The sequence below is a fragment of the Narcine bancroftii genome, chromosome 2 (genome assembly GCF_036971445.1).
Source record: "Narcine bancroftii isolate sNarBan1 chromosome 2, sNarBan1.hap1, whole genome shotgun sequence".
Classification (NCBI taxonomy): Eukaryota; Metazoa; Chordata; class Chondrichthyes; order Torpediniformes; family Narcinidae; genus Narcine; species Narcine bancroftii.
The window spans coordinates 289400120-289416836 of record NC_091470.1 but is presented as its reverse complement, the minus strand read 5'-3'; positions in this window follow the sequence as shown (position 1 = coordinate 289416836).

Genomic DNA, 16717 nt, shown 5'->3' with positions numbered 1-16717 from the left:
TAGTATCTTGTAGTTTTATATACATATTTGTAATAAATTTCTCAATAAATGTATCTGTCATTAAATATTCAAATTGTTTCTGTTCTGGCAGTCTTAAACTCACACCTAACTTCCCTTTTAAATATAAGCTAATAGTATGAAAAAATTATATTATTTGGTATTTCATATTTTTCTTTCATTTGTTCAAAAGTCATAAAAAATGAACCTAAAAAACAATCTTTCATTCTCTATATACCTTTTAAATTACTCTGGTAGATCATGTGATTCTCTCATTTGATCTAATACTTTCAATAATACAGGAGTTAACAATTCCTTAAATTATTTATAAAATATCAAAAAAAAAGGATTATTCAAAACAAAAGGAATAAGCTGATTTTGCTTTAACAGCATATTTGGTATTTGATAATTTTTAATTCCTCCTTCCATATGAATTCCATTCCATACCTTAAGCAAATACTTTAATATTGGTACTTCTGTTTTCTTTTTAAATAACTCATTATTCCATTTATACAAAAAATACTCTGGGTGATTTTTCCTATTTTGTTCATTTCAATATGAACCCATGCTGCTTTCTCTCCAATTTGATAACAGGACAAGAATCTTAATTGGGCTGCTTTGTAATAATTTTTAAAATATGGCTATCTTAATCCTCCTTGTTCAAATTTCCAAGTCAGTCTTTCCAGAGCTATTCTTGGCATTTTATCTCTCCAAATAAATTTCCTTATATTTTTATTTAGCTCTTGGTGTAGGGCGGGTAATGATTGAAATACTGTATTCTTGGAAAAATTTTCATCTTAACACAATTTACCCATACTATTAAAGTTATTGGCATATCTTTCCATTTTTTTAAAATCTTCCTCAATTTTTTAATGGTGATATGTAATTCAATTTAAATAAATTATTTAAATCTCTATTTTTATTCCTAAATATTTAATTGCTTTTTTTGCCATTTAAAGTTTGTCTTTTTTTTTTACTTTGTGTATAAGCCATATACACATTCATAACAGTTATTACAAAAAAGGGAAAGATTCTTTACAACCTTCCTCTTATAGATCTATATCATTATTAAATACAAATTATAAAAATTGTGCCTAAATTGTTAGCTAATAGATTAACTATTTAATATTGATCAAACAGGTTTTATTAAAAATAAAAGATCTGTAGATAATATAGTTAAATGTATGAGTTTATTAAGTGTAGAACAAAAAGAAAAGAAACCAGCAGTAGTGGTCACGTTAGACACAGAAAAAGCATTTGACAGACTAGAATGGGACTTTTTATTTCAGGTGTTAAGTACATTTGGAATTCAGACTTTTTATAGATTGGATAAAAGCATTATATAATCAAACAAAAGCTAAAGTGGTCACAAATAGGCAAATATCAAAGTCCTTTTTATTGGAGAGATCATCTAGGCAAGGATGCCCGCATTCACCATTTTTATTTGCTTTGGCCATAGAAACTTTGATGGAAAATAATTAGAAGAGACAAGGAGATTAAAGGTTTTGAGATAGACAATAAAGAACATAAAATTAGTTTATTTGCAGATGATCTTATATTCTAGTTAACAAAACCAGAAATATCATTGTGCAAATTAAATGTAAGATTAGTAGAATATGGTTTGGCATCAGGTAATTAAGTAAATGTTGATAAGAATGAAGTGATGCCTATGGGTGATGTTTCTTACTGTTTTATTGTTGCTTTTCACCCACATAGTGGCTTATTTGACTTTCATTGGCACAACTCTGGTCTTCATGTTTAAAATTGGCAAATACAGACTCCAAAGGTGATCAAAAGCTTAGAAGCTAGTCTCGCTCTCTAATATCTTCTGTTACAAGCCCAGAGGACCCCAAAACCCAGCAGCAATAGATACTCACCAAGACAAATGGTTACTTTAAAAAAAAGTTGCTTTTAATTATCTTTAAACATGAAAACAGAATCACTCTTTAACTTACCACTATTGACTTAACTAACATATTTTAACCCCCTTCTAATTCTAAGCGCACGTGCAAGTTCAGAAAAGTTCTTTGATTCACAGTCCAATCTCATTTATCATTCCTCCAAGTTCACTGGTTGCAGGCAATTCTTATACTGTGCACAGAATTTAACATTTATAAAGTTCACCAGGCTTTGGTGCTTGAAAGGTGAATGGTTACCGCTCAGGAAGGTTCTCGTCAGTTTTCAGAGAGATATTTGTTGTTCCAGAACACCCACAACTGATTCCTTTTTAATCAGCACTCCAGTGTCTTGCTAACAAAACTTGCCCCCTCAGGGTTCTCCAGATGATAACCACTTTCTTTCACATCACCACAGTGTGCCTTTTTGTTTCTCCTATTTTAGACAGCCAGTCCTCTCTTCTTGCATGAACCACAAGGGCTTTGACCAGGCTGAACTAAGAACTCACAACCTGTCTTCCAAATAGGGTTTTCCACAAGCTTGCCAGCTTGTCCTGTTCCAGTCCCAGTTGCTGCTGCTGACTGTAAAACTGATCTCCATCTCTCTCTCTCTCTCTCTCTCTCACACACACACACACACACACACACACACACACACACAGAAAAAGCCTGTTTGACTCTCTCTGCTTGCCAAAACCACATGACCCTCCTAGAACAGCAAGTTTTGCTCCAGACAGAATGTGGCTCCAACAAGTTCTTTCATCTGTTGCCTTTTTCTAAACAAGATTCCATTAGTGATGTCTCTTGTGCACTCTCCAAAGCTTAATATGTCTAACATTAGCAGAGCTCCAATATTTTAAATAAGCTTTGACCTATAGTTAAAAACCCTGTCCCAATTTATCGCCCAAAAACATATCTATATTCTGTCACACTGCAACAATGAAGCAAGTAAATATACCTGAGTACTCACAAACACCTGTGAAGTCAAATGTACCAAACATTATGGTGCCCTTAAATGAGGGAACTATGTATTAAAAGTGCAGTAATTTCTACATGGTCAAACCAAAATGAATAAAACCTAGAGTAGGGTGGCATGCTTGGAGTAGTGGTTAGCACAACACCTTTACAACAGACTGGGGTTCAAATCCCGTGCTGTCTCTAAGGAGTTTATACGTTCTCCCCTTGTTTGCGTGGGCTTTCCCCGGAGGCTCTGGTTTCCTCCCACTGTTCAAAAATGAACTGGGTTTGTAGGTTAATTGGGTGTAAGTTGGAGAGCATGGACCCGTCTGCCAAAATGGGCTGATGCTGTGCTGTATGTCTAAATTTTAAAAGAATGTGCATTTTAATAACATGAATTGTTTGATTACAAACTTTAAACTATGGAGCACATAGACAAATAAAGAAAATAATTATCTTTGTCCCAAACATTATGGAGGGCACTGTACACACATATAGAATTTGAAATTAAGATTCTGATAAGAATTAGAAAATGAACAACACTGACTTAAGATAAGACACTCATTTAAGTAACTGCTGTGTTTGTTCCCAAGTATTTATTATTTTTCCTACAGCACCTAGAATTAAAAATATTTGTGTAAGTGCATTAAAATATAATACCATAAGACATAGCAACAGAAAAAGGCCATCGAGTCTGCCTCACCATTCAAGTATGAGCTGATTCATTTTCCCACTCAGCCTCACTGCCCAGCCTTCTCTCTATAGCCTTTGATGCCCTGGAAACCAAGAACCTATAAATCTCTGCATTAAATACATCCAATGGCTTGGCCTTCATAACTGCTTGTGTAACAAATTCCACGGATCTACCACCTCCTGGCTAAAGAAATTCCTCTGCATCTCTATTCGAAGTGGACACTCCCCACCATGGGAAACAAGGCAAGTCGTGTCTCCCTGACTTGGTAAAGCTGGGGTTTTATTTGTAAGGATTAATGAGGAAAATATCAATCCTGGTGCTATCTCGACACACCGGAACCCAAGCACCCCTCAACTATTCTCGCCCATGGAGCCTACAACATCTGCTTTACCTTCCCATTGTACAACACTCTGACTACCTATTATATTAGCACTGTCATCGTTCTTGATGCTTTGCTGAAAGTAAGAACATATGATGCTCATGGGGAGCTGGCAGGTCAGTCTGGGGACTCATGCATTGAAACACCTAAACAGAGTTCAAGGGATGAGTGCAGGTTCAAGTACTGGTTGCATGTATTGGGGAAATGAAGAACAATGATGAAATGATGAAACTGCATGACAGTAACAGCCATTTATAAAACTTTTTATATACATATCTCATTATAAATCCCAATGGGAATGTGCCTTAAGTCCTGAAATAAAATTCTGCAACTTTGGAATATGATCCCTAAAATCAGTTAAAAATCATTGTTTTGAAAATTATTGTTTCAAAATGTAATATTTTACCTTAATCCCAATATTCTAGAAAACAATGAAAAAGTGAATTATAATCCATGTATTTTACTCCTGGTTGTTGTGAGAACTTTTCATTCTGATTGTTTAATCAGGATATTTGTTGCTACCATTTAATACACATTATTGAGTGAAATACAAGGGTGCATTAACCTGCAAGAAGCCACGTCAATGGAGCCCTGTGAGCCTCTATCCCAAGGTAAAGTCCATCGTTCTTGCCAGGCTAATCAGTTAAGTGATATTTGTTGAAGGTTGCAGGCACCATGGAAAAACGTCTACTTTTCTTTGGAATCTTGGTTTGAGATCTTAGTGAGGGCTGCATCTTCCAACTTCGAGAAGTTAGAAACTCGAGGAGCAGGCTGGTCTTATAAATGTAGTGTCAATGTTACCAGTTATATTCAGATTCAAAGCACACAGTAAATTAATCATGCAAAAAATACAAAATAATATCTTCCCAAGTTTGTATCTTTTTATTTCCATTTGATCCAATTAAACATGGAACAATATTATGAGGATCTGCATGAAGTTTTCTTCATTATTGACACTGTATCAAGCATTTATTGTAAACAAGTTACAAACATGATTACTGATATTCCTGATAAAAGGAAGTATTTAAAGGCTTTACAATACTGTCAATATTACATTTGAAATAAATACAAATAACCAATTATTTAGAAAATGCAAATATTGATACAGTATTTTCCAAAAACAAAAGAACTTAAAATGACCAGTTACTTCTCGCTTCTTTGCTTATCACAAGCTCACCGCATATATATTCAGTACAATTGATACAATAGCTTATAAACACTGTTTTGAGAAGTACAAGTCAACTCTTGTTCCCACGGAAGGAAGAGGTATCAGATTGCATAAAAAAGCCGACTCCAAAAATTATACAAGAATTTAATTCATCTACACTCTAATAATCTTGTTTATAATTCATGTAGTGGCTAAGGCTCGGTGTGTTTGAATTTAGCCACCAGTAAAGAGACTACAGTATTTGGGCAGAGGAAGGTGAATAGCCTACCAGGTTTCAGATCCTAGTTGCTATCCAGAGATTCTGTATGGAAGTGTTAAATGCGTTAGGATGGGTTGAGCTCTAACATCAAGCCCCTGCTGGTTGAGCTCTAACATCAAGCCCCTGCTGGTTGAGCAACCTGCCATCATTCCCTACTGATGGTAATACATCGAAGGAGGAAACATTTATCAAATCTCAGCAAGGAGTTAACTTCTGGGTAGAAGGATAAGTATCAGAGAAAAACTGGCTAGAACAAATATGTAACCAGAAAAGCAACTACAGTAAAATTGCTGGCAGAGTTAACTCTGCATAATTAATGCAACCCATGGTCATTGGCAAGGGTTCTTTATGTAATTTTTCTAACTCTTCTTTCTTCTCACACTAATTCCTATGAATTACAACTATAAATGCACCCCAACTAAATGTAAAGTACAGGATAACTTGTATTAATGCTTGGCTGAAGTACAGTATCAGTTGCCTTCAGCTACCCTTATCCAGTGCTAACTGTTTAATCTTTTATTTCAGAATCTGACGCTGAAACTACCCTATCACTCATCAATATAACTAAATACACACTGGTAACCTAATGGGTTTCTCAGAATTTCAGGGAGTCATTTGCTTCCACATATGGTAAAAGTGCAGCAGCATTGGAATTTGGAATTAAGCATAGTTATGCCATAATGTTTTATTTGTCTTTGAAATACAATGTTTATACAAATTGAATACAACTAGTAGAATATGCTATCTGATGAGAGTAAGATACAAACTATATGTCCATAAGTACATTACCCTGAGCATCAGGCTAGACAGACAGAATGACCCACATGCACACACATTCAAACCCAATTTTGTTCGAATGAGAACACAAAGGAAAATGAAAATAGAAGAATCACAGTAACGTATGTTCACAATATAAAAGCAATATGACAGGGTGGTAAAAAGATCTCCTCAATCCTTTGTCCTGAATGCACTCTTCATTAAATTTGGCTCTAGTTCAATTTCAATAGAAGCAGATTCTTTAAACAGCACAATGCACATTGTAATTATTGCATGTTTGGTACAAGCAACTGAGGAAAATTTTCATCATCAGGGTGTCTTTGCAAGCAATGTAGAATTTTCAGCTAAATTGTCTGCAGCAGGCCTGCCTGAGTTAGATTCCACTACTCTACCGAGCGGCGAGGTCGAAAATGCACAAAAATGAAAAGTACCTCAACCTTTTAGAATCCATGCTAATGTGAATTTACAATTTAAATACCTCTCTGCAAAGTACATCAAAGAATTCAAGCAAATTTGTGTGATAAAGTAGAATCTATGTTGAACTGCCTAATACCTGTCCAAACAACCTCTTCAGAATAGAAAGATGTCTTAACATATGTACATATCTGATAAAGAAGTAAGGAAGCAAGAAATATTGACATCAATTTTGAAGTATTTTGAGGTTTTTCCTGCTTCAGTAATCTTAGCATTAAAAAATGTAGGGATCCAATTGTAATACGTTTTCTTATCCAATTCTCTATTTGCCCTATATTCAATTTAAAACTCATGTCACTCAAATTACAAATTTGTGATAAGTCACAAAACACAGCAAAGGGAACTAATAGGTGGTACTTTAATGTAACTGGAAAGGATGCCAAATCAGCACCAGTTCTTGCAAATTTTTAACATTAATTGTCATTTTCGGTTATGAAATCACTTCAGCATTTGCTTTCAACAGTTGAAAGATAAATTGTTGTGAGCACTTTAGTTAGATAGCTTGAATATTTAATACTCTTGGTTTAACTGAATAAACCACGGTTCACCCTGGTTTAAATCTCTAGGAATTGCTTTGCAAATAATTCAATGAATGCAGAAAAACGAAATAATTTAGAATCAATTGCATAACATTCAAGTTCAAGTGCCGAATAAATAGCTGTAAATTACTCAGATTACGTATGCATCTCCTAAAATTACCAACATACATTCCAGATAATGAGAAAATTGGCCATTGAAAATTTCTCATTATCTCATTTTAAATGAATATTAGGATCTGAAATTAATATCTCACTTTTATGTTTAAGAAAATAAACTTAATGATAACATTTGTGACAAGTGTTTTCTTTTTTTTACAAATATTATGATGGTAATACATAAATTATATTAAAATGCATCACATTATATAACACTATGATGTAGCACAATACAGAGGCCTGACTTAAGATGAAGTTTGCACATTCTCTCTGTGACTTCTTGTCCGGGTGGTTTAGTGTCCAGCCATATCCCAAGATCATGCAGGTTGGGTAGGTTAATTGGCCATTGTAAATTTCTCCCTAGTGTTGAGGTGAGTGGCAGAATTGGGCAGATGTTGATGAGAATAATTGATTTTCTGGTTAGATCAGAGAGATTATAGAAGTCCCCACCCTATACTCAACAATGTAATCTGATCACCTTTAGGCCATGAACAAATGCCGTATGGTAGATTATGATATTTTTCATCTCCTGAAAATTACCCCTCAAGCTTTTCAGGGGATTTTGATCAATAGGCTTGGTGTAAATGGAAAGGTGATGGTCAGCGCAGACTTTCCAAATTGAAGGGCTTATTTCTGTGCTCTTTTACTCTAAAATAAAATTACTAAAGGTGACGGAAATATTGACAAACATTTTACAAAATCAATGTAATTTTGTTTAGCTGATCTAATACCTCATCTGGCATGAGCAGTTTGGAAATATTCTTGAACATTTATTACTGATGGAACTACAAGACCAATCTATGACCAATATAATTCACATAGGGAAAAGCATGAAAATCCATAAAAAAGTAAAGAGTGTAGTTGCAGGAAACAGTAAATTTTTTAAAAACTCAGAGGATGCTGAAAATGCTCAACAGACTAGGCAGCAACCATAGATGGAGAAATAGTCAATGGGATTTCATCTCTCCACAGACGCTGCTGGACCTGGTGAGTATTTCACTTTCTCTGTTTATTTTATATTTCAAAGCACCTCTTTCATAGATACAGAAATGACACATCAAGGATAAACAACTGACCTGTTATTGAGTTGAGCCTAAAAAATTTGAGATTCCTCGCATGTAAATGAAGGGACTCCATTTGGGAAATTAAACATCGCAGAGCAGAAGAGGAGGCACTAGACATAATTAAACTCTAAATGGCGAGTTCAAAAAACAAAATTCAGAAGAAGCTCCTCTTGAGCCAGCCAGGACAGCAGCATGGGCATTTCTCAAACTCCACAGAGTCCTACTGGCAGAAGCATTGTCCTTAAGTCAGCCCTTCCTGAAATGAACACTTGAGATACTGATATTGAGGAAGGTGTCCAAATTCTACCTTTAAAAGAGGTTAAAAACTCCTTTGGCAGCTCGATATTCTGGGCTTCCATTGTTTCAGATGTGATAGACTGGGGGGGATAAAAGGGAGAGTGGCATTGCTTATCAGGGAAAATATCACAGCTGTGCTCAGACAGGAGAGACCAGAGGGCTCGTCTACTGAGGCTAAATGGGTGTAGCTGAGGCATGAGAAAACTATGACCACACTCATGGGGTTGTATTATAAACTGCCCAAAAGTAAACAAGAATTGGAGGAGCAAATCTGAAAAGACAAAGCAGACAGCTGCATAAGGTTCTGATGGTAGGATATTGACTGGGACTCCCATATTTTGAAATGGCTGGATGACTTGGAGTTTGTTAAATGTGTTCAGGAAAGTTTTCTAAATTAATATATAGATGAACCAACTAGAGAGGATGCAATACTGGATCTCCTAGGGAACAAGACAGGACAGGTGATAGAAGTATGTGTAGGGGAACATTTTGGATCCAGTGATCATAATGCCATTAGTTTCAAGTTAATTATGGAGAAGGATATGTCTGGTTCTCGGGTTGAGATTCTAAATTGGGGAAGGGCCAATTTTGAGGAAATGGGAAAGGATCTAGAACGTGTGGATTGGGATAAGCTGTTTTCTGGCAAGAATGTGGAGGTAAGTGGAAGATATTCAAACTCTAGAAGAGTCCAGAGTTTGTAGGTTCCAGTCAGGATTAAAGCTAAAGTCAACAGGCATAGAGAACCTTGGTTTTCAAGGGATACTGGGGATCAGGCTTGGAAGAAGAGAAAGGTGTACAGCAGGTATAGGTGGTACATGATAAGTATAAGAAATGCAAAAAAAATCTCAAAAAAAATCAGGAAGACTAAAAGAAGAATGAGGTTGCTTTGGCAGATAATGTGAAGGAAAATTCAAAGAGTTTCTATAGGAATATTTAGAGGATAGGGATAGTAAGGGAAAAAATTGATCAGAGTGGTCAGCAATGTATGGAGCCAAAAAGATGGGGAAGAGTTTTGCATCAGTAAACTGATGCAAGGGGGTGAGGGGGGTCACGTGATGCAGAGGTCATAGGACGTGGGATCCTAAAACTCCTGGGAAAATAGAAGAAAATAATTATTTAATTGAAGTAAACAGAGATTAAAATATGAAGGAAGAATATAAGAATAGTCCATTTACTTTTTAAAATACCTACAAAAAAAAGAAACTTCTTGCTGGAGTGGATGATGATGTTGTTCCTGGATATGAAGAGAGGCCTTTGAGGCAAAGAAATCCCAGATCTGAAGTGATGACCAAGGCCTGTCAGACAGTTGAGTTGCTGGGAGCAGCAGCAACGAGTGTGGCCAGCCTCTCAGCTGGTGAAGATGGGGTCGGGCCAAGTAAACAGATTCTTTAAGCAAGATCAGAGTGTCGTGTTCAAATAAGATGATTGATTTCAATGGTGAATTAGCAAGTGTTGTGGAACAAGAAGAAGATAAATTCAGAAAAAAATTGATAAGATGGAAAATTTTAGTCGGAGAAAGAATATTAAGATTGTTGGTTTGGAGGAAGGAGAAAAGCACAACATGATTCAGTTTTTCCAAGGATGGGCACCCAAGGTTCTGGGGTAAATCAATTTGAGGGTCCAATTGGAATTGAAAAAGCACAGATACCTCAGACCACAACCACAATCAAATAAGAAACCTCACTCTATAGTAATTAAGTGTTCAAAATATCAAGACAAGGAAAAGACTTTAGCTTTAGCAGCGAAAAAAAAGTAAGAACTTAAAAAAAGTCCACTTGAAAGTGGACTTGTTCAAAGGTTTTCTTTTATCCAGATATTACTACCCAACTGTTAGCTAAGAGGAGACAGTTTAATGAAGTCAAAAGAAGTCTTTGGGAAAAGGGATACAAGTTTACATTACAATATTGAACCAGTTGAAGTAAAGGAAAATAGTGGGGAGGTCATGAAGCATATAAGGATAACCAAGGAGGTAGTGATGGCTGTGTTGAAAAAGATAGATGTGGATAAATCTCCGGGACCGGACAAAATATTCCCAAGGACACTTAGGGAGGCTTGTGGACAGATAGTGGGGCCATTAACAGAGATATTCAGGATGTCACTGGCCACGGGGGTAGTGCCAAAGGATTGGAGGGTTGCGCATGTGGTTCCGCTGTTTAAGAAAGGGTCCAAATGTAAACCTGGGAATTATAGGCCCGTGAGTCTGACGTCTGTGGTGGGCAAGTTGATGGAAAGTGTTCTGAGGGATGGCATTTACAAATATTTGGAGGTACAGGGATTGATAGGGAGTAATCAGCATGGTTTTGTCAGGGGTAGATCATGCTTGACAAACCTGATTGAGTGTTTTGAGGGGGTTACAAAAAAGGCTGATGAAGGGAAAGCTGTGGATGTTGTCTATTTAGACTTTAGTAAAGCTTTTGACAAAGTTCCCCACAGGAGGTTAAGAAAAAAGGTGGAGGCATTAGGTATAAATAAGGAGGTAGTGAAATGGATTCAGCAATGGTTGGATGGGAGGTGTCAGAGAGTAGTGGTAGAAAATTGTTTGTCCAATTGGAGGCTGGTGATTAGTGGAGTTCCTCAGGGATCGGTCCTGGGTCCACTATTGTTTGTTATATATATTAACGATCTGGAAGTAGGGGTGGAGAATTGGATAAGCAAGTTTGCGGATGATACAAAGATGGTGTTGTGGACAGTGAGGAAGATTACTGTAGATTAAAAGGTGATTTAGGAAGGCTGGAGGTGTGGGCTGAGAAATAGCTGATGGAATTTAATAGATAAGTGTGAGGTGTTACATTTTGGAAAAGCAAATCTAAATAGGTCATATGCATTAAATGGTAGGCTATTGAGATGTGCAGAGCAACAAAGGGATTTAGGAGTGATGGTAAATAGTAGCCTCAAGGCAGATAGTATGGTGAAGAAGGCATTTGGAATGTTGGCCTTCATAAATCGGAGTATTGAATTCAAGAGTAGGGAAGTTATGATGAAATTGTACAAGGCATTGGTGAGGCCAAATTTGGAGTACTGTGTACAGTTTTGGTCACCAAATTATAGGAAAGATATAAACAAAATAGAGAGAGTGCAGAGAAGGTTCACGAGAATGTTGACAGGATTTCAAGGTTTGAGTTACAGGGAAAGATTGTGCAGACTAGGGCTTTTTTCTCTGGAGCGTAGAAGATTGAGGGGAAACTTGATAGAGGTGTTTAAGATTTTAAAAGGGACAGACAGTAAATGTGGATAGGCTTTTTCAATTAAGAGTGAGGGAGATTCAAACTAGGGAGCATGGAGAGGAGAGGACTGGAGGGGTATGGACTGGGTGCTGGTCAGTGGACTAGGAGAGTGGGGATTTGTTACGGCATGGACTAGTAGGGCCGAACTGGCCTGTTCTGTGCTGTAAGTGGTTATAGAGTTATATGGTTATTATCCAACGATGATGAAGATTGTATTACCAGATGGCAAAAATATTTTTTTTATGGATAACAAACAGGCATCAGATTTTGTGGAAACTTTGCCTTCTAATAGGCCGAGTAAATGAGAAGGAATTATTTGGAATGAGACAATGGACGAGTAAACTAGAGACTGTTCTGATGTAATACCTGGGAGGTGAAGGGTGCCGGAGTCATAGGAACATAGGAAGTAGGAACAGGAGTTGGCCAAAAATGGCCCATCGAGCCTGCTCCGCCATTCAATAAGATCATGGCTGATCTAATTTATGACCTAACTCCACCTACCTGCCTTCTCCCCATATCCCCTAATTCCTCTATCTAACCGAATTTTAAATATGTTTAATGAAGCAGCCTCAACCACTTCCCTGGATAGAGAATTCCAAACATTCACTACTCTCTGGGAAAAGCTATTTTTCCTCATCTCTGTCCTAAATCTACTCCCCCAAATCTTGAGACTGTGTCCTCTCATTTTAGTTTCTCCGGCCAGCTCCAAAAACCTTCCTACATCTATCCTATCCATACCCTTCATAATCCTATATCTTTCTATAAGATCTCCTCTCATTCTTCTGAACTCGAGCGAATACAATCCTAGACGATTTAATCTTTCATCACAAGTCAACCCCTTCATCCCAGAGATCAACCTAGTAAACCTCCTCTGGACCGTCTCCAAAGCCAGTATATCCTTCCTCAAATATGGAGACCAGAACTGGACACAGTACTCCAGGTGCAGTCTCACCAGTACCTTATACAGTTGCAACATTACCTCCCTACTCCTGAATTAAATTCCTCTAGCGATGAAGGCCAACATTCCATTTGCCTTCTTAATAACCTGCTGCACCTGCAACCTAACTTTTTGTGATTCATGCACAAGCACTCCCAAGTCCCTCTGCACAACAGAATGCTGTAGTTTTTCACCATTTAAATAATATTCAGCTCTTTTATTTTTCTTGCCAAAGTAGATAACCTCACACTTACTAACATTGTACTCCATCTGCCAGACCTTTGCCCACTCATCCAACTTAACTATATCCCTCTGGAGTCTCTCCACATCATCATTACAATTTGCTCTTCCACTCAATTTGGTGTCATCCGCAAAGTTGGCCACACCACATTTTGTCCCCTCCTCCAAGTCATCAATGTAAATGATGAACAGTTGTGGGCCTAGCACCGACCCCTGCGGCACCCCACTTACCACTCTCTGCCAACCTGAAAAACTCCCACTTATCCTGACTCTCTGCCACCTGTCAGACAACCAATTTTTGATCCATGCCAATATACTTCCCCGGACTCCACTTTCCTGTAACTTACTGATAAGTCTCCTGTGCGGCATCTTATCAAACGCTTTCTGAAAATCCAAATATACAACATCAACCTGTTCCCCTCTATCCACCGCACCCATTATATCCTCAAAGAATCCTAACAAGTTTGTCAAACAAGATCTTCCCTTTCTAAAACCATGCTGCGTCTGCCTGATTGAACCCTTACGTTCCAAAAGTTTCACTATTTCATCTTTAATGATGGCCATCGGCTACTCTTCAAGGGTTCATTTATGGCAATGAGCCACATCCGGCATGAAAGAGGGAGGTGGTGCTATATACTTTAGTGCCAATGGGCTGAGTAAATGAGAAGGAACTATTTGGAATGGGGCAATGGACTAGTAAACTAGAGACTTTGTTCTGATGTAATATTTGGGAGGTGAAGGGTGCCAGAGTCCATCAGCCACTGTTTAAAGGCTTGTTTGTGGCAATGAGCCACATCTCGAATGATCGAGGGAGTTTACATTTGCAGCATGCATGATGTGGATGAGCCTAATTCAGGCCCTGGCGCTGGACGTCCACAGACGTACTCACAGTACTTCTGGCATTGCAGCCAGAAGGTTCGTCACTATCCATAACTCCATGCAGAGTTCCTCAGTTAATGGGAGGCCCTGTGTTTTCATGAGGTCTGTTCTTAAAGTAAGAGAATCTAATATGAGAGGGTATCACTACAAGGTGAGGGAATCAGATTTAGATTTAGACATCAGGAGACAGTTCTTCACTCAGAGGGTAGTGGGCATATGAATGAGCTGCCAAAAAAATGGTAGAGGCAGGTATGTTAGCTTCCTTTATGAAACACTTGAATAACTGCTTGAATGGAGGCACAGAGGGGTATGGGCCTAATGCAGGCAAGTGAGACTAAAACAGGAAGGCACATTATTTGGCATGGAGAAGCTGGGCCTGTGGGCCTGTTTCTATGCTGTAAGATTCTCTGACACTATATCCAGATCACAACATTCCTACCCTGGTCACCCTAATCCTTCCACATGCTCTGTGTCCCATACATAAAGTCTCTTTACGCCGAGCCTCTCTCTAACTATTTGTATATTAAACAATGTACCCCTCTTGTCCGAGGGATGAACATTTACCGTTTACATTTATTTAGGTTGTATGTTATAAGGCAGAATAAAACTGAAATCTGGCATCAGGGTCACATCAACACATCTGCAATAGCCAATCATTCTGACATCTGGCACTTTTTCCCTGCAGATTTGTTGAGGTGATTTCTGCTTTTCACCTCTCCCTGCAATTCCACATTACCTTCTTTAAAGAAGGAAGGGTGAGACATAAATGTGAAGATCAGGTCAAGAGAAAGGTGTGCAGTGCATAAATGAGGAATAGCTGTTGGAGTGACCATGAACAAGGGCTAGGCACTGCACAAAGAGGAGGCTCATTGTCAGTGTGGCTGTACTGATGGGTGGTGATGAGGAAGTGATAGGCGCACCAACAAGGCAATTGTATGGAATTGGGGGGGGAATGGGGAGGAAACAGGGGGAGAAGGTAAGACAGATAGGAGTAGACTTATGAATCAGGTTAAGGTGCTACAGTGTAATAGCCATATCAGATTAAATGTTCACGAGCAACTGTCCTCACCTTTCCTCATCTGATGCAGGCATGAAACTCTTCTCAGTAACAACTCCAGCAGTGGGAAACCATCCTCTTGCTGCTCACAACCAAAACTAACACAAATCATGCTTCCTCGGTTTTACAGGTAATCTATTTCCTCCCAGCAGCACAAATGATCATACTTGTACCCTTGTACCCTCAGCATGAATCCAAAGCTCTGTGCACTCCGTAATCCTTCAATCATGTCTGCATGGACCTGAAACTGAATCATACTTACTCAATCAAAATGATGGAGAAAACTAAAATAAAAGGTCAATGCAGTAGCTTGATTACAAAGAAATTAATAAATATACTGCAGAACTGTTGGGTTTTCCAGGGTACTACCAGAAACTTCTGCTTCCACAGTTTTAGAACATTAAAAATTCAGCTTTCAGTATCAATACTTTGCATCAATACACATTAATAGTGTAGGGTCGAGTAGCAATAACTTTTAAGTTTGATTAATTATTTCAATTTACAGTACTTCTTCTATTAACATCCTTTAATTTACCCCATGCTAAATAACCAGCTGATATAGCAGTGTCCACTGATACAATACACAAGAGGCTCAGGACACACAGCAGAATCTGAAAGAGATAAGTTAAAATTTCAACTTGTAAAACTGCAGCTTTTTATTTTACGGATAACCAATAAACCTGCAATTTTCCAAATATCTGTTTTGATTTCTTTCTGAAGCATCTGCATGTTCTTTTCAAAACCAATTCCAGCAAAGGGTAACAGCAATACCAAGTGTGGCCGCACTAATGCTTAGTGCTGGGGATTAAGAGTTTGACTGTGTTCGGAGCACAGGTGGGTGCATCTCGATAGTAGGTAAGTATTGCCACCTCCTGGTAAGCAGTAGAATGCCTGGAATTTAAGTCTCTTGGTCAGTCATCCTGTCTGTGGCAAAGTCCCAAGTTCCAAGCAGGTCAATGTTACAAACAGCAGAAAACAGGCAACATGCACATCCTGTCAATCAAAATCGGATACATTTTTCCAAGCTTTGCAACACTTTTTAAAGTACTTCTACAAAGTGCTGGAATTTACTGCCTTGTAATATGTTTCACAAGGTTTTTAATGGTTGTATTAAAAGGTGGCTCTTTAAAATTTGCTCACACTGTATTAGGTCCAAATCAGAGACATTTGGAGAGATTTTAAATGCTGCCTGCTTGCTCTTTATGGAAGTCACCATAGAGATAACGGGGCTAAAGATCCTATCATTGAGATCAGAGCTCAGTGTTATTGATGTCAAAACGAACCCACTTTGGATCTTGGAACATGCAGAGGTTTCAAATGCACATCCAGAACAGTTCAAGATAAAATGTATTTTAATAAATTGACATAGAAGCAAGTTTATCGGTTTCTTATTCTTTCAAAACCATCTTTAAATTGGCTTGAGTGCAAATAGTCACCCCATGAGATTAAAAACGATTATTTTTCTGAGAATTTTAATCACATTGAGGTATCCAGCCCTCCTGCACGTCATGGTTGAGATGATATTGATTCTTTTATTCAGTGGATATCACTTGTTAAATTAAAAAGGCACAGGGTTCATTGTTTACCTGGAGAAATTTTCCAAAGGGTGTTGTCAAAGAACTAAACTTCAGAACTATCAGTATTTTTGTTTGACAACTAATTTCCTGACAAACATTATATATGAATTCACCTGTGGGAACCAATGTTTTCAACTCTGTGTACTG